The sequence below is a fragment of the Dermochelys coriacea genome, chromosome 8 (assembly GCF_009764565.3).
Source record: "Dermochelys coriacea isolate rDerCor1 chromosome 8, rDerCor1.pri.v4, whole genome shotgun sequence".
In the NCBI taxonomy this organism is placed as follows: Eukaryota; Metazoa; Chordata; order Testudines; family Dermochelyidae; genus Dermochelys; species Dermochelys coriacea.
The window spans coordinates 24,201,313-24,224,836 of record NC_050075.1 but is presented as its reverse complement, the minus strand read 5'-3'; positions in this window follow the sequence as shown (position 1 = coordinate 24,224,836).

The window sequence follows — 23,524 nt, the reverse complement described above, 5'->3', positions numbered from 1 at the left end:
GGACAGTAAAATATCTCTGCTCTTTAACTGAGACCATCCCATTTTGGTATATATAAAAAATAATAATAATGAAAGCGTATGTAGTTTATCGCACTCTGATTGCCAAGTTTGCTTGAGGCGGTCAGTTAGAGGAAAACATCTTTAGCTATATACTGGTTTATGAATTCCAGGGACTAATGACATTATCTACCTTGAACTCTCAGTTAAATTAAGAAGAAATCCAGGGTTGAGCAATTAATACTAAAGGTATTTTCAAGACAAATGGAAGGATTTCCCCCAGATTTGGGATATCATCTGAAATGAAAATGCATCTTTCAACATAGGTCAGTACTGTGATACATTAAGGTGCATATGAAGGAAAACTGATAATTTCCTGAGTTTTTTCTAACCCTTTCTTCCATTCTTTGTTTCAGGCTTTATATTCCGGTTCTCTTTTTCACTTAATGTAAATACTTTAATTGAGAATAAATATAAAAATACTGAAACAGTTCTGTGGTCATTCTTTTACAATGATATATTCCACATTTTCTTGTCTACAGAAAATTATGTTGTATATAAAGATTTGTTTTATAGGTACCAATCCTGGACTTTCTAAATATATATGGATCCTGAAAAAGTAGAAAACATAGCTACATATTTATTTCTTGGGTCTTGTAGCCCACGTTTGTTCTTCTTATTAATTTTAAGGTTACGTGCAATGGTTTCTAAAAATAAATATATCAATAAAAGCAAACATCAAAATCCCCAAATAGCCTAATTTTTTACATCTAATTACATTGATTAGAGTTGGCTTTCATGATGCAGGCCCTCCAAATGTTGAATATTGTCCCCTAGCTTTTCACAAAAACCACATGGGACCAAAGTCTATTTTACTGAAGCAGGTTTTGTAACACGCTTTTGTCTGGGCCAGAAAGCCCTTGAGTGCAGGGTCTGCCCCAGGACTTTGATTGGGACAGAAGACTACATAGGATAGATACCATACTTATAATCAAATTGCTGTCATGTCATTTCTAGCTGCCACCAAGGCACAAGTTAAAGGTCACAAGCCTGTTTCTCTATTGCCTTATATCTTGTGTATGCAGTGTTGCCATAACCTGAAGAGCTCCATGTAAGGTTGAAAGCTTGTCTCCCTCACCAACAGAAGTTAGTCCAGTAAAAGGTATTACCATACCCACCTTGTGTCTCTTGTACCCGTGTAGCCATTTATACTTTTGCAAAATAGGTGTGCTACTCTGTGATTCTGATCTGGTTTGTTTTTACAACCACTTTGCACAGGCATCAATGACTACACAATGTGGCAGGCAAAGGAGAATCAGGCCCATCTCTTTTTTGGCAAAAGTAGGGGATAACTCCAGTATCTTACCTAATATTCCTGCTTAATAAAGCCACTTGTAATATCCAAGGCTATATGTAAACTAAAATGGCTGCTATATTTGCCTACATTGCAGTGAAAATTCTAAATTTACATTTTAGATGGGTACTATAAAACCCCTTACCTGCACACACACACACACACACACACACACACACACTGGTTATTTAAGGGCACTTCTGAAATGACCCACAAATCTTGGTCTGGCTATTGGATTGTTCTTTGAAGAGTTAATCCTTTCCTCTGCTTTTTGTCAAAGTCCTGCTGTTACTATGGAGCTGCTACTGAACTCCACATTGCATAGTCTGGGGCACTGGAGAAAGTAGATTCTTCATCTGCTATTCTGTTAAATTAACATCTGTGAATGTGGATTTCTGGATCATTTACATTTATTTTATTTTTCTGCTTGCGGCAGTGTCCCAGTGGTAGAGCTGTCATAATCTGAACAACAGTCACTATGTGGACTCATTAGCTATATAAAGTATGTTAAGATACTGTTTTAAGACCAAATTTCATTCTGAGTACCAGAGGTTGTTTGGAATTTCATTTGATATTATCACTATTTATTAGTTGTCTTGCGGTAGTGCCTAAAAGCCGTAGTCATGGACCAGGACTCCCATTGGGCTAGGTGCTGATCAAACACAACAAAAAGATGGTCCCTGCCCCAAATCATTATTACACATAGTCAAATTAGAGATAGACCAAGGGATCATGTTTTAGTTCTGCAAAGCCTCATCAATCAAGTTTTGGTGTGTTGCAGAATCAAAGTCAAATCCAAAGGTGATTCCAAGCCCGTCTCTATTCCATTTTACCTGAACTACCAGAATCTGGAGGATTTCAGATAACAGTTTTCAGAATTATAAGATCTTATCCTATAGGTTTGGGAATTGAAAAAACAAATCCAGGCATGGTTTGGATCCAAGTTCCATTTGAACCTCTAGAATTCAAAATTTTGGGGGATAAAACATTCTAGTTTTGAATGAAAAATGCTATTACTAAACAATACACAGCATTGCCTTTTAAATGTTTTTAAAATGTAGCAAACTAAAGCACCCATGTGAGATTTCCACACTTGCATTTCATGCAAATATTTTTTTTTCTCATGAGATTTCAGTGTGGTATAAAAGGCAGTGCTGTGCAGTCATCAATCCTTGGTGTTTATCCCCTGAATCTGTGATATCATTTAAAAGAACAATTGCAATTATATGCTAATAGCACATTAACTTCTTTACTTCATTATGCAGTTTGCCTCATTCTTTTTGATTAATAGAAGTATTGTTAGCAACAGAAAAAAACATACACACACGACTGTGTGCTCCGTGAAAATAAAGTTTCAGGAGAAATGTGCACATTTATCTTATTTATATTTGTTATATTACCTCAAGACACTATGTATAACAGATAGGATGAACTGAAATCCAAAACCAGCCAAAGCATGCCCTTTGAAAAGACACTGGAGACATACTAACCATTTATAAAACAAAATTATGGAAAAAATGAGATGTGAGAATTTTCTTCCAACTCTCACATCATAGTTTCAGCAAATAGGTATAGATTGTCCAAATGCAAATATGAACATCCGTTTCTTTTTCAATCCTTTCTCACAGCTACGGGGCCTAATAATAAGAAAAACAAGTTAATTCCTGTACAAGATTCAAAGAGAAGAATTTAAGTACCCAAGAGTGAAGAATAAATGAATAAAAATGTATTATTTCATCTGCTATCTGATCAGGAGTTAGGATGAAAAATGTAAAATGGTGCAATTAAAGTCCTGGTAAAGGAAATATATTAAGCTTTGGTTCTTATTTTCTGAAAGAAAAGTAAACCCTCCAGAGAGGTGAATTTTCCTCTGAAAGCAAGAGTGTGTGTGTGTATTTAAATTAGTATTATGAACAGTTATTCTTGCAAATCTCAAGCATGATAATGGGAGAACCAGTCCACAAATGGCCAAAATATATATAATTGCTAAAAAAAAAAATCTAATATGCATGAAAATGTTCCCTGTCTTAACTGTGTATAAGCCTATAAAGTACAAACATTTTTTTCAGTTTTGAAGACATCCCTCATCACTACAAGGATTGGGATAAGTGGGGGAGCAATGCATAGTGCATCTTGCTTGCTATGGAGTGTTGTCTCCTAAACAGGAGCTATGTATTTATACAAAACACATGCAAGGGAGAGATTACCACAAAGCTAGAGTTCCAGCTTTGTCTTCTTTGTTTACCTGTGATCACACACTGTCAGGAACTTTGTACAGCACACAGACACACCTAGTGGATGAATGATATGTTACCACTAAAGATGTTACAAATGTGACTGGCCTTTGGTTCCAGTTAATCAGAAGTTTTGAGTGATTCTTTTGGTTTCAAAAACCAGGATAGGTATAACTCTGGTCTTCTGTCATGTGTGTTATACATCACCCAGCATTCTCTTTCTACTTCAGCCTCTGGCAATCCAGCCCCTCTTGATTTCGTCCCACAATCATATAAATAATAAACAATCTTCCTATGTTTCTGGGCTCCACAAGAATCATTGTTGAAACCCAACATTGTAGTGGCAGCTACACCTCTGCTATCTCCATTCACCTGTGAAAATATGGGTTATGAGTAGAGTTGCCTGGAGAGGGACAATGGCAACTTTTGAGATTTCAAATTTTGTTTTCATTGGAATGAAAACAAAACTTCTGAATGTTTTTGCATAAAGAGATTTGTGCTGAAGTGCCTGCTTTCAGATTGAAACCTCAGCTTTACAATTTAGGAAGGTTTTTCAGATCTAGGGCACTCTGGTCATTTCTGATACTGCTCTACCTGATTCAGAGTCTTCCACGGTGAAGAACTCTGCTCGGCTGCAGAAAGACAGGGACTTGTACCTGGGTCTTCTACATCCCAGGTCAGTGTCCTAATCACCATGCTATACACTGTGAGAGAGTATCTCTGAGTGAACAGAGAGTCCTGGACCAAAAAATACCCTTGTTCAAACTAATATATAACCAATATATTTTGGCTTCAATGAAATTTAATGTTCTGATCAGCTCTATTTATGAAAACAGTTGAAAATATGACTCTAAAAGGACTTTTCCTTTGCTACATTCAGGTTGTTGTGCTGCCCCACCCTCTGCTCATCCTTCTCTTGGGTCAACAACTCAATAGTTTCATCTTTGAATTTATTCTTTTGCCATGCTGGTTTGAGGTGTTTAGGTGCTGCATTATTTCCTGTTTTAGGCCAAGAGTGCACATCCAGAAGAAGAAGGGGGATGATAGATGGACCTTCCTGTCCCTGCACCTTCTCCAGGCTCTTCTGCAGAGATCAGGCCCACTATTGTTATTGTGCTATCCTAACTAAAGTCATTGTAGGACTAGCCTCTTCAAAGTAAGCAGAGAGGCATGAGAAGAGGCCTGATGTAATAGCCCTATCATCCTATTACACTGGCCATCAGAGTAAGATGGGCACAGATGGGACTGCAGCCTATACCCTCTTCAAATGGGGAGCAATGACCATAGTCCCCGAAACTCTGGAAGGCATATGCACATGCTTCAAAGCATCCCTAAGGTCCTGTTGAAACAGCATCCTCTATCCCATCCAGCAACCCAGCACGGATGGGATGGAGATTCAAAATAGCTTGTGTGGGTTTTAATTCCTTGCCTGACATAAAATTTTATTCTGATGCCAGTGCTAAGTGATAGTAGGAATGTAAATACCCAATTTTAATGAACCTAGCAACTTCCATGTGTTGCATGAATATATTTAACATTTTATTTTTTTCCCCAATTTATTTTCATTATATTTGTTAATTATCTGGAACATCTCCTATCTAAATCTTTGCAACTTTGTATCCCCAGTATCTATTATATCACATCAGGTTGCTATGGCAATGCTACAAAAATATTCAGGATCACAAGATTTTCATGAATCATTGAGCCAGGTTTCTAGAATTAAAGAGACAACAAGTAACTCACATAAACAGACATTTGTGCTAACTTTTAACTCGTGTGCTTGTCACTAAAGGTCCTGGATCCAATCCCTAACAATGACCATATTAACCACAGAGTTAGGCAACTGCATTTTGTTACTTTAGCACTGCTTGGGCTTAGATGACATGAGCTTAAATGTTTTCTTTTGGTTTATTTTCCCCTTTAACTAAACAATATCTGGTTGAAATGAAGCTGTATTTTGGCTGCAACTGGTGCCTTCATGTCCCTGAGAATGAAAGAAGCTCTGCTCCCAGAGAAGAGGCAAAACAAACAGGATTCACTTGACATGAAAAAGTGCTGTTGTCTCATCCAAAGGTTCCAAAAACAGGTGGCCCATGCAGCTATAAAATAAGCTGGCCATTCTGTGAAGAACCAGGTTTAAGGGTCCCACTATTATAATGGTATTTGTATGTATTATATATTTGTTTCTGGCAGCTCCCATAATGTGATAATCACTTTGGTCCAGATCCCCACAGGCATTTAGGTGCCTACTTCCCATAATGAATACTACTACTTAGCTGCCATAGAAGTATCATTAGTCCCATTATATAAATGGGGAGTAACGGCACAGAACAACAAAATGACCTGCTGAAGGAGACCCAGCATGCACAGGCCGAGGAGGGACTAAAACCCAGGACTCTTGAGTCCCATTCCAGTTTTCTATTCACAAGACAACATTGCGCCTCTGGTTTTAGAGTGTATGGGTACCAAATTAGAAAAGTGACTTGGGCACTTATTGAAAGTCAATGGAAGTTAAGTACCTACATCATTTTTGAAAATTTTACCCTATGACTCCATCAGACCCTGTGAACTGGGGCTCAGTGCAACTAAAATTGGCAGGCTGCCTGCAGTGACTCAAGAACATGATTACCAACCTCAGGGCAGATAGTTAGGAAGTAAGGCACAAACCCCAAGCTGGTTGTGAATTCTATACTTAGCTATCACCAACCAATTATCAAGTGTAAATGCTTCAAGCCCTATAACAGCCTTAACATAGAGTCACACACATTCTCCTTGGGTACTCTAATCTATCTTGCACCCTTTGTGAGCATACCTTTGTGACAGATGGCCCCTTATACCAAGAGCTACAGCAACATTCAGGTGACTCCCAGTCCCTAAGGACTAGTCATTAACCCCAGGTCAGTTGCACCAAAGACAATACTTGTAGCCAATCCTATAAAAACTATATAAAGATTTATTAAATCGAGAAAGAAAACGAGTTATTTACTAAGTTAAAGGAGGTAAAAACATGAGTTACAATCTTAGGTTGTAAAAGGTAATAGAAGTGTCTATCATAACAAATAACATATCTATATGTCCTTTAGGGCTAACCCAGGCTAAGCAGCTCTCTTACTTATGCCTAGAAAACCCTTGCCCTCTAGAGTACAGGCAGCATAGAGATAATAATTTCCTTTTTGTTAGGGGTTTTATTCTCCTGCTGTCAGGTGCTGTGAGCTGCTAGCTCAGCTGATAGGAGAAGTCCACTTGCATGACTCATCTTCCTGGGGACAAAGACAGAACAACAAAGTCTTTTGTCCTTTTGTTGACAGTATGTAGGGAAATTCCAGTTGCAACATCCTATCTGGTATCAATGGACCTTTAGTTCAGGGAAGGGTGTAACATCTGCTGTTGAAGATTAGCCCCTCATGCCGATTGTCTCTTTTCTGTCTGGTGACTTACACAGTCACAGAGGCTCACAATACAACTGCTTAAATATTACCATCTGCATCCCATATTGTATTGTAGAATTATAAGAACGTGTTTAGTCTTCTTTGAATGTTTGTGAGTGGCTACATGTATTAATCAGTGACATTAATACATGTAGCCACTCACAAACATTCAATGAAGACTAAACACATTCTTATAATTCTAATACCTATTTTAACTGTAACAACCCATGGGTAATCTGAAGAAGAGTTCTGTGTAAACTCTAAAGCTCTCACCAACAGAAGCTGGTCCAATAAACTCACCAACCTGGTCTCAGTACAACTCAGACATTTGACTTTAGAGAGGGAGAAATACAAGAAAGAATCTAAATAAGACTGGAACTTTCCAAAAGTAGTTTTTCCTTGCAGTATATATGGTATGTATAGAATACATGAGACTGTGGTGCAGCACTCTATGAGTATTTCATCAGCACATATTTTAGATGGAATAGATCATTCCTGAATGACATAGCCATCTTAAACTCAAGCCAGTTCATACATTTTGCATTAAAATCAGAGCTTATGTATAGTAGAAGAGGGAGCAATCAAGGATAGCAAGGGAACATAACTCCCTCAAAACACACAAGGCTCCAGCTCACAAACTCTCAGACCATTTTCCATCTCAGCCATTTCCCTGGGTGATACTTTCTGTAAGGCATGTTCTACTTTGCCAATATTTCATTTCAATGTTGCTACTTGCAGAGTGCTCCACTACTCAATCTAGAACCTGATCCTTTATGGCTAACTGCACATGACTGACTTCCTTTAAAAGAGCCTTTCCCAGCATGCACTTCTGGTAACTGGTCCTTTAAATCTGGGAGAGCCAAGCAGCTGCTGTCCTAAGAGGTTTCAGAGTAGCAGCCGTGTTAGTCTGTATTCGCAAAAAGAAAAGGAATACTTGTGGCACCTTAGAGACTAACAAATTTATTAGAGCATAAGCTTTCGTGAGCTACAGCTCACTTCATCATCCGATGAAGTGAGCTGTAGCTCACGAAAGCTTATGCTCTAATAAATTTGTTAGTCTCTAAGGTGCCACAAGTATTCCTTTTCTTTTTGTCCTAAGAGGGTCATTTTGCCTCTGAGAGTTGCAAGCTGCATTTCCCTGCTACTCTTCTACTCGGTAAGTACTTTCTATTCCTGCTATGTTTGCTCTTGGTTTTTGTTTCTCTTGTTCCGCAGAATGTGTCTTCTGCTCACACATTTATCTTAGAAAAGTTGCTTTAATCTTTTTACGGCTCATTAGCTTTATTTTTGACTGTTGTTTTGACTTTCTGTTAAGTTTTATTTTCCCAGAATTGGGGCATCCACGGGGATAGCAAGAAAATTACCTATATAGAGGGTAGAACTCAATACTGGTGCAAAAATGGCTATTAATAATTATTCTTATAACTATTAACTTGCTTATGCCATTATTGACTATTAAGAAATATGTACAACTATCTTCATACACATGATGCTTGGAGAATATCATAGCCTACATACTTACAGTTTAGTTACTTATTTAACTTTTTTAGAATGTTCACACTATTTAAGAAAATCCTTGGCGATCATGGTTTTCTATCAATCAGGGCAGCTCAAAAGTGTCAAAGAAGGTAATACCTCCTGAATCATAAAACCTCGAGTGTGTTAATGCAGACTCTGGAATGTAGCTTTATTATTTCAATTTTACTTTTACATTCTATCACATTTTCTCTCTTAGTATGTTTTGAAAGATGCTTATAAGTGTTACTGTGCTTTGTATAGAATATTTGATAGGCGTCTTTAATTGCAAATTGTAAAAGTACTGAAAATGATAGGGTGTAAATCTAGGAACCTTTTGGTCAAAAAGTAAATAACCACAAGATTGTACTCTTCCTTATCTACAACACCAGTCTGGTATCTCAAGAAAACTGATTTTATTTATATTTATATATATATATATATATGTGTGTGTGTGTGTGTATGTGTTTGAGAAAAGGCTTGATTGTGTAACAGAATGTAAGGTGGCTCTCTATTCAGTATCAGAGAGTAATTATGTTTGCAATGTGTTATCAGAGCTATAAACTAAGGCCCAGATCCTCAAAGATCTTTAGGTGCCTAACTCTCATTTGAATTAATGACAAGTGCCTCAATATCTGTGAGGATCTGGGCATAAATCATAAAAGCTGGCTACTCTTAGCCATCCCCTTTGCAAAGAGAAACCTCATTTTAAACCATGCCAAATATATGTCCTTATTGCAACTGATATCTTTATAAACATTCTGGAGTCTTCATTCTTCAAATATTAAGGAGAACGTTTGTGGTTGTGGGATCACGAGGAGGTGGAAATGTTTGGTGGATGAACCAGAGGGCAGAATTGGGCTCTGTAATGAAAGGCAAGTCAAAGCAACATGAGATCCCTGGCTTTTCCTCTCTACTATGTCACATAGCTACAACTTTGGCTGATGTCATGGTGGGTGAGGGAGGAGGGTGGCAGGAGTGCTCTGGTTTCCCATCTAGTTCTTTTTTCCGCTTAAAAGGTGAAAACTTTTGCTATGTTACAAATGCTTATGACGCCATAAGCTTTTTTTGAGATCTATATTTGCAAATATTTTGTATCTCAGTGCAAGCCTTCATATGATTTTCTGATGCCATTGTTATGTATATTAGTTAAGGTGCATTATATGCAGAAGCCACAGCAAAGTTCCTTTCCTACTTGCCTCTATTTTTTCCCCATTCTCCCCTTTGCACTCCTGGGGCTTGCTTCACTCTAATCCTAAAGCTCATTAATGCCATTCTGGTAGCATAAAAGGCTGTTAAACCAGGCAGCATTATTTTACCCTTATGAGGTTTTCAAGCTGGCACAGAGGTGGTGGTATGGTTCTTTTCCAGCCACCTACGAATTCCTGGTACAGCAGATGATGTGGTTGTGTGAAGGATATATGGAAGGTATGGCAGGAGTCCTCTGACTTCCCATGCCCTGTAGGCCCTGTAACCAGCTGTCTGATGCTTTCCATCCCTCCCCCATTCTGCTCTGAATGAAACAAGAGAGAATTGAGCACATATTGTTTGTTACTTGATATTTAGGTAGCTTAAGCAACAAACTTAACGTATATCTTATAGGCTTTATGGGAGAGAGGATCTCCATTTCATGGCACACATGTGGCTTCTTAGGTACAAGGGCAGGCACTTGATTTAATTCAGCCAAGGTTGTAGCTATGCCACATGTTGCATGTAAATAGAGAGGGAAAGCCAGGGATCTCATGTTCCTCTGACTTGCCTTTCATCACAGAACCCAATTCTGCCTTCTGGTTCACCCTCCAAACATTTCCAGCTCCCAGTGATCCCACAGAGCCAAGCTGAGCTCTTATCCAGAAAACTCTGAGGTTCCTGTCACCTTTTGTGAAGTATTGGTGCCCATTCCTTTATGGAAGAAGCAGGGTGTTCAGTCTCCATAAACCATAGATCATTGGGAATTTACCAGACATTAGGTTCACTAGTGCAGAAACCACATGCCAGCTCTTGGACCCTGTGGATCTCCCCTCGCTCCTTGTCAGCATGATTAGCTCATGTCTCTATGCAGGTATAGCTTCTACTAGCAGCAGTTGGTATTGAAACTCTCCCCCCCCCCCCCCGTTGAAGGAGAAATCCACAGCAAAGGAGGGGTTCCCTGACAGAGTTAACATGAATTTCTCGCAGAGTTCTTTACAAGGAGATGAAGGAGGAGGATGTTCAATCTACAGTTCCGTCTTTCCCTACTCAGAACCTCAGTCCTCCCTAGTGTGTGGGCGGGGACACAAAGTCAAGGAGGTGGCAGAGTGCTCATTCAACCAGAACCAGCATTCTGCAGGTGTTCTGTCTACCCCAATCCTACTCATTTCTTATCTAATGTACACTTGAAGATATCTGTGGAGTATTAGCATAGTTATATTCTCTATTAAAGAATGAACAGTATGTTTCAAAACCTGTATATCTGGTCTGCTGTGCTGGAAATTCATAAACCATGTTTTCAGGTTCCTAAAAGATAAGGTTTGTCACATCCATTCTCTCCTCTCCATTTGTGTCAGATACTGTAATCTTTCAGAAAGATGTGGCTTTCAGTGTTTCTGAACTTATTTCAAAGTTTCTGTCTTATTTCAGTTTTTTAAAATGTGGAAAATTGTATTCTACTTCAGAATCAAAAAAGTTAATCCTGAAATACTTCACTAATTGTCATTTAGGGAACATCTCAGTAAAACCTTTCTGGTACTCCATATCATCATGCAATTTGTTGATGCCACGTATTTTATGGGAAGACTATTTAAGAAATGTTTTAAGGAGGAAGAAAAATAAGAATAAAACCCTCAGAAGAATGATAACAGAGCAGAAAATAAGGCAGTACTCAGAACAGACATCCTTAAAGGAACCAGGCCTCCAGAATGAGAATAGAAAACATAGTAAATTTAGTATTATTATGACTATACAAAATTCAGAAGGGTACATGCTGTTTACTGTTTTCTGCCCTTAATGTAATGTGTCCTGCTTTCCAATTTTAACAGATAGCAGATGAAAAGGTAAACATGAAAAAGTGGCTTTTCACTGCCAATTTTGAGTAATGTTAGAGGATAAACAATATAATTCTGCTGATCACAGAGATACAAAACATGTTTTAGCTTCAAACTGATGGATGGGATGAAATTTAAAATGTAAGGAAAACTCTTCAAATGTGTGCGTTTCTGTATGGATTTTAGGATCTAATTAGTGAATGTACAATTTGTTCCAAGGCTTAATACTGGAGTATCTGCATAAAGGTGTGTTCACAGCCTTATGAGCCAGATGCATTTTAATAAAGCCAGATACAATGTGTATCTACATCTAGGAACAAAGAGTTTAAGCCATGCTTATAGGCCGTGGACTGTATCCTGGAAAACAGTGATTTGGAAAAGATTTAGGGGTTATAGAGGAGAACCAAAGTGACCTTCTATTTGTGATGCTGTGGGAGAAAGGTCTATGCAGTCCTTGGAGATAGATATATATATATATATATATATATATATATATATATATATATATATATATATATATAAGCAGGGGAACACTGAGTAGAGTCAGGAAGATGATTTTACCAATGTATCTGGCATTGGTGAGACTACTAATTCAGTACAGTGTACAGTTCTGGTAGCCACACATGATAAAGGATGTTAAATATTGGAAATAATTCAGAAAAGAGATACAGGAATCATCCAAGGTCTGAAAAACCTGCCCTATAGTGAGAGAGACAACTAACTGAATCCTGGCCATACACAATACTCAAGGTTTGATAGTTCTCATGAAGATGATGGACACTGGACCTTTTGACGAGGGTAGCATTTTCGTTTTCCATCAGGGTTTGATTTTCTAACCCATTCTTGGTATTTGTTATACTTTGCCTGGAACTGCTTTGACCCTCTTGACCCTTTTCTACCAGCAAGAAAGTTGACTGTGAACTAAGTAGGTGCCCACATTGGTACCAAGTTGATAGGTGCCTTAGAAAACACTAGGAAGGATAGCTAGACCAAATCTGAATCAGATTAATCTCTGGTGCAGGCACTGGTGCAAACAACAAAGTAGAGTCAGCTTGCGCTGCCCCTGTTTAGTGGCTGTTGAGGCTGGTTTGTCCCCAGAACAGGGTAGGGTGCAACCCTAAACTGAGCCTTTGCTTCATCAGTTTGGAGGTTTGGAATAGCCAAGGTCTAGGGGTGCTATGGTCACAGACCAGCATACTCATGCTCTGCCTCGACTCTATTCTGGCCTGTGTTGGAACATCCCACTGTGCCTGGAGCTGCCCTGGAGTCTGTTCTGCACTCTAAGGATACCTAGAGCTAGGATTATTCCCAGTGACCTCTCATGCCAGTACTGTAGCCCTTTTGTCCTAGCCTAATTGGGATAAAAGCATCACAGTGCAACGATGAAGCAAGGGAGAGGCTGATTCACATCTCATTCTGAGCCTGTTTCCGTTGAAATCTGTGAGAATTTTTTTACATCAGTGGGACTAGGATCAAAGCCTTTGTTCCTCTCTTGTCTGATTTATATGCTGTCCTCTTCTACCTTGATTTATACGACTGCCACTGACATGTACAACAGATAGGAAACTGACGTCATCCCTGCACTCCCTGGCCTGATCTCTCTCAGCACCTGTCAGTTGAAGTTTCCTCTCAGAAGAGATGTTTTTGTGAACAAAGGTTGAAGATTGGTGGTGGGAATCTGCAGCAGGGCAGCTATGAGGGGAAGATGCGGAATTCATACATAGAAATCAGAGCTGGAAAAGACCTATTAGAGTCTACTTCACAGGATTGTAACTATCAAATGGAACGGGTGACAGGCTGAATGAAGCATAGCTCCTGTACTGTGTTGGGTGTGCCTGTTATGTTATGACTTTCCATTGATTTCCAGTCTAACAACCCATCTCAAACATCATGCTGGACGTACACCAGGGGTAGGTGTGTGGGAGATGTGTGTTTGTAAAAGGTTTAAATAGTTTGTTTTGCTCTGGTGAAATGAAAACACATGGGGCTGCTAATATGTTTATTACTTCTATTGCAAAATCTTCACCATCAGAACCCTGATCTGATCATCAAGTACTGAACACTGCAGTCACTTGCTGTGCTGCCAAAAACCCACAAAGGAAGGAAAATTCCACTAACTGCTTGTTCACCTCCTTTGTTTGAATCCCAGTTTCCTTAAAGAAACATGATCAAATAATGAACAACAAGCATCTAGGTCTCTGTAGCAATCTAAAGCTTACATAATGAAGTCGGGAAAGGGGTGCAACTAGTGGAAATGGCCAAAGACTTCCAAATAGGAAGGAAAGGTGTAGAGTACCTGAGAATAAAACTCATCCCAAACATTTGAGATCTGTACAACCATTAGCTTAAAAAAAAAGTTTCCCAGTATTTAAGTGGAGAAATTTGGGATTTTGCAGCATCCTGAAAGGGCTGTCTGGCATTATGGGCAACTGGGCCCAATGTTTGCAAATGTACAGACACTAGGGGATTTTCCTCCCCGTATCTTTAGAGATTTTCACGTTCTTCTCCCAAATAAATGTTTTCTTTCACTTCTTTACAAACTGGGCCTGATAAAAATGTGTTATTCAGTAAAGAAACAGGACTTAAATAGTCACAGGAGTTAACTGGTTGGCTCAGTAGGTAAAATTTGAGGAAACTACATTTATTAGAACCCTGAACTCAATGGAAGTAGTCTTATTTTTCATTTTAAGCTTTTATTGTCAAGGTTACATGGTAAGTTATTGATATAGCTTTTGCAGGCCTCCTTGATTTATATACAAAAATAGAGACCTGATACATATTTCAGCATCACAGACAAAGAATGGAAATCATCTGGAAGCCTAGGTCAACATGCTCATTGTCATACTGGGGGAAAGAAACTCTGATCAAACTGTCTTTGTGGGTGTATAAAACATCTAAAAACTACATAAAATATCCAATTACCTTACATCTACATGATAGAAAAATGTAATACATCTAGTTCCTTTATACACTTGTGACGGCTTTCTCCAATCCTACCAAATTCCTGATCCAGGGTGAGAGATGCCATAATTAAGATTATGGGACTCCAACTTTGATTTGATCCAGTTTCTTTTTCTTCAAGCTTCAAGTTTCTTCTTTCTTCTTTTCTTCTGTTTCTGGGTATCATTCTGATGAACTTTCTAAAAGATCTTTGCAAGAGTCATTCTTGTTCAAAATGTTACTGACTATACCTAGAAAAGAGAAACGCCACCAACTATTCATGAATAGATTCTTATCATGGGGCCAACAAAGAAGACAAATATTAATACAGTATATGGGCCCAATCCTGCAAAAATTTATGTACATGCTTGACTATACTATGTGAGTAGCTCCATTCATGTCACACACTGATTACAGGGTGGGAAATTAAGAATGTCTCTCTTTGCAGGCTCAGAACTTAAAACATGTTGCAGGAGGACATAATGAGTGTTTCCTTTGTTTGACTTTTGCTAGTCATGATTCATAAAGTACTTGTGATACCTGAATAATACAGAATTGTGCTGGTGGTATTTGTTTATATTATGTAAGGCTAAGATTACTCAGTGAGTTAATTCTATAATTTTCCAATTTTCAAGATATGAGACATGGTGAGGGACACTGCTAATTATTTTTGTTCCCTTTGATTTTATGATGTTCTATAGTTTTTGAAGATCCAAGCTCATAAAAAATTCAAATATATTAAACAATCTTTGTACAGTATATTTGGATTCACTTTCTAGTATGTGGTATGTATATATACAACATATGTTTATATTGTGAAAGTATTTTTGCAGTAATTGTTTTCAAGCATATGAGTATGTTTTGTTGTGTATATAAAAATAAGAAGAAAAAGAAATAGTAATAGGTTTTTGTATTTGTTATAGTTACTTTTTCCGCTCATTTGCTGTATCTGTGTTCTATGTGTCATATAGCACCTATTATCTGGTTTGTGTCAAATATTACTCCTGTCTCCTTGATGTAGCTATAGCAATTCATTTTCTTTATTATAACCACGCCATTTGCTCTGCTACCATATAATCTTATCAGAACTCCTATTCAATAGTAGTGTTAGCCCTATGTTACATACTATTCATATAGTGGTATGACCGGTTGCCAAACTGGAGCGCTCTAGTGAGAGAGATGCATATGAAGCATCCGGTTTCATGATATGCTTCCAACTCCTGGCTCAGTCTCTCCCTTCTTTTCCTGTTCATCTGGAGATTATGGCCCAAACTAGAGGCTTTGTACCAGAGACCTTTTCTTATTCTCTGACATCTCTATTTCTGCTAATGACATTCTAGCCTTCTTAGCCACAGAAAAGCAGTGCTCAGACACTGGCTTCTTTGAACGGTGTCTGAAGAGAATTCCTTGAGGTAAGATATTTCAGCATCTTCTGCATGACACTGCTGATCAACACAGTTTGTGACTGAAAATATTAGACCCCCCCCATCATTAATTTGAAGAAAAGTTTGTCCATTGGCTTCTTTTTTCAAGATACATGTGGTCTGCTGGATGCTCCATAGTTAGCAGGACAGCCATTACACAACACACCATGACAGCAGTTTCAGTGAGATGGCTGATGACCCACGCGGGATGGCAGAGGGAAGAAGGGAGTGGACTCAAAATGGTTGGTGGAATTTGTTTTTTCAGTTTGTTTTTTAATAGGAAATTACATAAAAACCTACATTAAAACAAAGTTAAGATTCCAATTAAGATGTCCTGTGAAAAACATGGTGTGTGATCATGTACTGAAAAACTGGATCATAATGTACACACACAAGAGGATGAATTAAGGTTGCACAGACTACCTTAATTCTGTCACTTTTTAACTTTTGAGTGCACATGGATTAGTCTAGTATCTAATGTTGTTCACAGGATATACTTGTTTCTTAAGTAGCTTGTTAGCCTATTGGTTCATAGAAGGCTTCATCATTAACTAAACCTCCCTTTCCATATCTGCTGCTAAAGTCAGTGGCATCAGGCCCTGTTAAGCTCAAGAGTGTTTCTCAGCCCTAGATGTATTTGTATCTGAAACACTATTCCTGCTTCCCTAAAATCCTTCTTGAATTTAACTAACTGGCTTTTAGGGTGTCTCTCAACTGATGCTATTCTACTCTGCCTACTGTAAATTGCTTGTTTTTCTTTAATAAGCAGTTCATGCTCTGATATTTACTATGTTATATGCCTTTTCCTCTTTCCTGTATGGTATAAACTTTTGCTTGATCTTGATTTTACCACGTATTAAACCTGAAAGCTAAAAACAAAGTTGAGGAGAAAATACTTCCTGACATTATGCCCAAGTATTGCTGTATATGTAGGGCAATATTATACAGTACTGGTCTGGAAATCATGTCTGCAAAACGTGCATGTGCAATGGGTGACAGTGAGCAGAGGGTATAAGAACCAGAAGAGAATATTTTATCAAATCTTAAACTAAAATTGTAATGGGTCTATTCTCGCCAGTGCTAAGCACCTTCAATTTCCATTGTAGTTAATGGGAGTTGAAGGTGCTCAGCACTTTGCAGGATCTAGCACTAAATGCATATTTGGTTGTCTAAATATACACTGCTTGATTTTTCAGAAGTGCTGAGCATCCACAAATCCCATTGAAGTCAATGGTATCCGCAGGTGCTAGCCACCTTTGAAAATCAGGCGAGTTTTATTTAGATGCCTAAACATGGATTTAGGAACCTAACTCTGAACACACGTTTGATAACAAATACCAAAAGTTTTTAGTATGCTTTGGTGTTAGAGTTTGGATGGAAACAATCAAAAGAACCTTAATTTTAGCCTTAGCCTTGAGATACCCTGCATTACATCAGACAAATCTATAAACTGCAACATGTCTAATGCTAATTTTCTTGTTCGTGAATATGTAAATAGTTATAGTATTCAAATAGTTACATATGTTACCTTAAACTATTATTTCCAAATATTTAATTTTATTGTTTAACTGGTCTATATTTTTAAATGCTTACTTATTACAGTAGGCCGCTATCCTGCACATGCATAACATTTTGCACAAGTGGTCCCATAGGTATTGATGACACTACACGCAGTGTTTAAAGTTAAACTAATGCATGAGTCTCTTCATTGAGGCTATAAGGGACCATCAGTTAGTCTGTCCTCTATAGTACAGGCTATCAAATTTCATGCAGTTACTCCTGTGTTGAGTCCAATAATTTGTGTTTGGCTAAAGCATATCTTTTTCAGAAAGGCATCCGATCTTCATTTGAAGACCTTGAAAGATGAGGAATCCACCACTTCCCTTGGAAGTTAGTCTCAATGGTTAATCACCCTCACTGTTAAAACAGGTTCATTATTTCCAATTTGCATTAGTTTCGCTTCAGCTTCCCACCACTGGGTCTCATTATGCTTTCTCTGCTAGATTAAAGAGCCTGTTAGTACCTGGTATTTTCTCCCCAAAAAGGACCCTAGAAATAGTCACTTTAGCAAAACCTAAACAAGGATATTATGGGAAGCTTAACTTTAAGTTAATGCTTTGTTTTTGTTCCTGCCTGGAAATTTTATTAATGACAGTTCCTTCTTTTTATTAAGTTGTTTTTGCTTTGGAACCTATTTTTAAAAATAAAACCCACTGAAAATAGATCCCAGTGTTTTTGAAACTCTAGAACTCAAATAATGCAAAGCAGTTGAGTGCATTTTAATGTAATAAACCTTGCACCATGATTGATAGCTTGTACTATACTGTCATTTTTGTTGATGCGATTTGAAATGGAGAAAGCCTAAAACAGTGATAGAACTGATTTCTTTACTGCACACTATAATGTAGCGTAGTCCAGTAAAAGATGGAAAATATTGGATCTGCAGCATGATCTGGGAGCTTTAGAGGCTACAGCTGCCAAGAATATGCATGTATAATCAATGGACCTTTGGTGAATCAAGAGGTTATATAACACTGTTGGCATTTGATGTACCTTTTCCCCCGCAAACACTTTCACTGTTAAAACCATAAGCAATGAATTAAAGCAATGAATAGAAGGAAACAATATTGGCTGTGTATGTGGGGGTAGTAGATGTAGTCCAGTTTATTGAACCCATGACCAATTGTTTCTAATATTGAACCGTTGTGCATTTTACCAAGAAAATACCAGTCTGGGGGAAATTCTGTTTCCTTCTATCAGCTGGTCTGTATTCCTGCCTAAGTAATCCAACTTGTCTTCCCTCATCCACTCCCAGGCCTCCAGTGTTAATCAACTATTCTTTATGTTTAACTGCTTATTCAAATATCCTACTAACCCTTCTCCCCGCCATCCCCCTTAAAATTCTCTGCCTATATCTTCTTAATTCCTTACAGCCAAAAATAAACATTATCCAGCTGGAACTTTCATTTGCCACCTCCCCTCCTCATCCTGCTACCTTTCTTTCTTTTTCTCAGTGTCTTACAATGTGGACTCTAATCTGTTCTCTGCTTCCATACCTCCTCAGCTTTCTCCCTCTACTCCCAGGGTATTGTTGTCTCCCTTAGTTTCAAGCTCTCTTCTGTGTCTTTATTTTCCATATTTCCCTCTTTTCTTTCACCTCCAGATGGAATCTATTCCTGGAGCCTTCATTTCCTGTCCTTCAACTCGTTTCTAGATCCTCTTTAATCAAACTATTATCCTCTCCATTCCAGTGAAGATACACTCGTTTAAGACACAAATAAACTTTTTTTCTCACCAAAACCAAAGACAACTTCTTTATTACTGTATCTACTTCATTACTCTGTTCTATGACTCTATACTGGAGGTTTTTAAGAACAGGTTGGACAGACATCTTCCAGAGATGGACATGGTGTACTTGGTCCTACCTTTGTGCAGGGGACTGGACTTGTGACTTCTCAAGGTCCTTTCTAGCCCTACATTTCTATGATTATGGTGTTATTCTCCTTGGCGTTTCCATTTTCAACACCATAGACACTGTCTTTCTCCTTGAAACTTTCTCCTCTGGATTTCTAGAATTCTGCCCTCTTCAAAGTCTCCTTCCTCAACAACTAGTCCTTCAGGGTTAGCTTAGGTGGTTTCTTTTCTTCATAATTCTCCTTGGGTGTTTGTCCTTGACCTTTCCTCTACACCTACACTCTGAATTAGCTTATCTGCTGGTCATCTTTATGCTCAGATCTATATCCAACCACCAATCTCTTTTTTGGCATCCAGAATCATAGCTATACCTATTTCTTTCATATGTCCTCCCAGATCCTTCTTCAAATTACACACTTCATACTTGTTTCAATAACAGTAACATAATGTTGTAGTCAAGACAAAATATTTATCCTTCGAAAAACATCTTTCTTGGTCCTGATTCTCTCTCTGTCTCCGAAAACTTCATTATCCTCCCAATATCTCACATTTTCATCCTTAGGGTTATTTTGGACTCCTCCCCATCCTCCTCTTTTCGCATCTAAACTCACAGAATCTTGTCACATCCCCAAAGATCACTTCCAAAACTTTCCCTTCCTTTCCAAGCTCACTGCCAAAACTGAGGATAATTTCCTCATCATCTCTTCAATCCAAAAGTCTTACTTCAGCTGGAGTATTTTGCAATATAGTAACTTTATTTTAATGGGGTCTAAGAAGACAAAGCGCAATGGACCAAATTCATGACTGGTATAAGTCAATAAATACAGTTAGGGTGGGTGCAATGAGCATTAACTTCATATAGCTAATAGAAGAATGTTGTTTACTGCAAACTTTTGAAAACTGAATTAAAATGCTTTGACTTTTCTAATTTTTGGTAAGTAAAAAGAGGTTGCTTTAGGGAACAAAAGACTGAAACCCCATGTTTTCAATGTACTGTAGATGCACTATTCTCTAGTGAACCTATAAGCTAATTGATCATACAACCGTTCTGAAATATTAAAAGCTCTGGAGAGAGAGAAACTGTACATTTGTTTCAATTTTACAGTAGCAAAACGCAAATATTTCAGATGAGCTGCTCAGATTTACATTTCAACTAAAAACAGCTATTGGATTTTAGGGTGAGTCTCTCACTGTTTTACAAGTATGCTGCATTAGTAATATACATTGAAGAACTAACAATTTGACAATACAGAGAGTACCTATTGCTAATTAGTCTGCACACTGAAAGCCAGGCATAATAGTTTGCTTTTACCTTCTGTTCCACCTAACACTTAGCCCCAAATTCTCCACTAGGCAGTTTGTTATATAATTACAAATACTTATTTTTAAATATCAACAAATTAGTATATAATGGCCATGATTTTCAAAAGTGACCAAAAATTTGGGGTACTTCAATGTTAGGATATCTAACCTGAGAGCACCTTTAAAAGGGCCGGATTTTTCAGAAAGTGCTGAGCACCCATGTGTATGTGTGTGTGTGTGTGTGTGTGTAGCCAGTGAGATCTTTTTATTCCTGTCACAGTCATGAATATTCTGACCTTTCTTCATTTCTATCAACAGTTTTGCCAGTTGTAAGGGATTAATATCTGACAAGGCTTTAAAAGGTCTGATTTACTGAAGTGAATGAAAAATCTTTTCTGTTTTATAAGGTTCAAAATCATAATTCATCGCAAAGATCAAAGATTCCCAATTTTTGGCTGTTCCAGACATCCCCTGTTCCCTTTCTGCCTTAAAGTCTGTGCTGTTGTTCATGAAAACTGGTGATTCATGATAAGGAATGATAATGTAGCTTTTATTCCTTTTAAAATGACAGCACTGGATTCTGAAAACAAGCCTAGCTGATAAGGATGCCCTTGCATAGAATTCAAAACATACTGCACATCTGTGTACTAAAGAATATTTATTTGAACCCCTAAGTCTGAAATTGTTTTTCTGTGAACCTCTTGTCAAATTTTTCCAGACATTAAAATCATGGACTTCTTGTTTTTAAAAATGAACTTAAAGCTGAAAGGAAAAGTGTGGTTATATTTGTTATCTCCTGGACTTCTCACGGATTTGTTCCTGTTCTTAATAAGGAGCCATTTTGCACAGTTTAGCTCATTCTCCCCACATCACTTTAAATGATGTGTTCACTTATAGAATCCATATTAAAATGAAAGGCCATATGACTTCCTGAAGCTTTTGAGCATTATTTCACAATGTTCAATGTCTTTATGATGGAAATGTAGATCTGCAAGGTAGTAGAGAAAGAGATGACTCTGTTCAGCTGTACATCTTTGTCTAACAGGTCTTGGGTTAAAGCTTCTGACACTTGATTCACCCAGTCACTATATTTCCACAGAAACAATCTATTACCTTTCCTTCAAATGTAGTTCTGTTGTACAATGACAAAACTTACCGCTGAGTTCATAAAAACTGACATGGCCTATCTGACTCTCTCTCTCTTTCTCATGTTATTTTCTTATTCAGCAGTAACAGCTTTGGGCATGGGATAATCACAAGTTACCATTTTTTCTCTCTCCCACCAAAGGTAGCATTCCTATTTTAGGACTCTCCTTCTAAAGAAGGGTGAATAATAAAATGACTTAGCTAGTTGCCAGATTGTACCATTCTATGGAGATGCCATGTTGCCTCAGTAGCTATCACCACACTGCCTTTGAATGGCAGCATTTAGGAAAGAAGTGTCATAGGCAGAATCTTCCTATCAATGCCATTTTATGGAGCATTGTCTCTGGGGAGGAGAAGTGGGGGGTAGAGGGGGAATGCAATTCCATGTGGTAATACATAACAATTAAGAAGTTGATCAATATACTTAGCCTTCTTACTGGTACCTTTGTGTCGAAGGTACCCACATCATGGAATTTCTTTTTAGCGTCTCTAATTTCCTCTTGACCTTATTGTTTACAACTATAGTTGAAATTCCTCTTGAAAGTTTTCATTGGCTTCCTGCTGATCTTAGGTGCTTATATGGCCTCTATTACCATAGTGTGTGAGTGCTTCATAATCCATAATTTATTTATCCTCACAAGACCCCTACGAGACAAGGAAGTGCTATTAACCCCATTTTACATATGGGGAACTGAGATATGGACTGTGTGTTTTGCTCAGTGTCATCCAATGTCTGTGACAGAATGGAATTAAACCCAAGTCTTCCAAGTCTGAGGTTAGCACCTTAACTGCTTGACAGTTCTTCCTCTCATAAATATGGATATGCATCTAGGTTTTAGAACAGTACAACAGACCTGTTGGACTACTGGTTGCTGCGGCTACTCTAAGGGAATTTGAGTTAGAGAGCTCAGAGATTGCTAGATACTTATTGGTTGCTTGTAAAAAATAAAGCTACATTGCATTTCTATTCTGTTATCAGACCTCATTCATGGGTAAACAAAAATGCATTAAATAAATATTATGTTAATGTAATGTTAATATAATGTTAAATATAGCTGATTTTCAAATGTCTTAAGTCTTTTTTTCCTGACAGTTACTACTGTCCCATTAGTTCCCCTCATAGCTAAGGGTGGCTATGAGGTAGGTGTCCAAAAAGTATTGGGTTTTTTTTTTTAAATTGTGGACTTGTTACTCCATCTTTAAGCTGGTTTATCTCCATCGAGCAATTATGGCCCTGATTTAGCAAACAACTTAAGCATGTGCTTAACTTTAAGCATGCGAGTAGTCCCATTGATGTCATCATGACTTTCTGATTTTAAAAATAAAGCTTGTGCTTAAATGCTTTTACAGAACTGTGGCCTATTCAGGCAGTTCACACCAGAGTGGGCGAAAAACTTGTGAAAATATTTTCTGTTAATTTTTTTGTCAACATTTTGATTTTTTTGAAATATTGTAACCAGCTCTAGTAAACCTAGAGCCCAACTGACATAGAAACAAAATGGTAATAATCGTACCATGTGTGGAACCCCCATGCCACATGTCAGGTTAATGCTATTAACAGCCCTGGGAGGAAGGCAGACAAGAGGAGCTGGCCTCTCCAGCCCCCTTGAACACTGGTTGGCAATAAACCTGACAGGAAATCCCACTGTGATTTCCTGTGGCCTGCTCTCCCCTAATTGGTGGATAGGAATACTAGTCAAGAAGAAACTGCAAGGCTGCATGCGCTGCTACCTCAAGGATGCAGCAG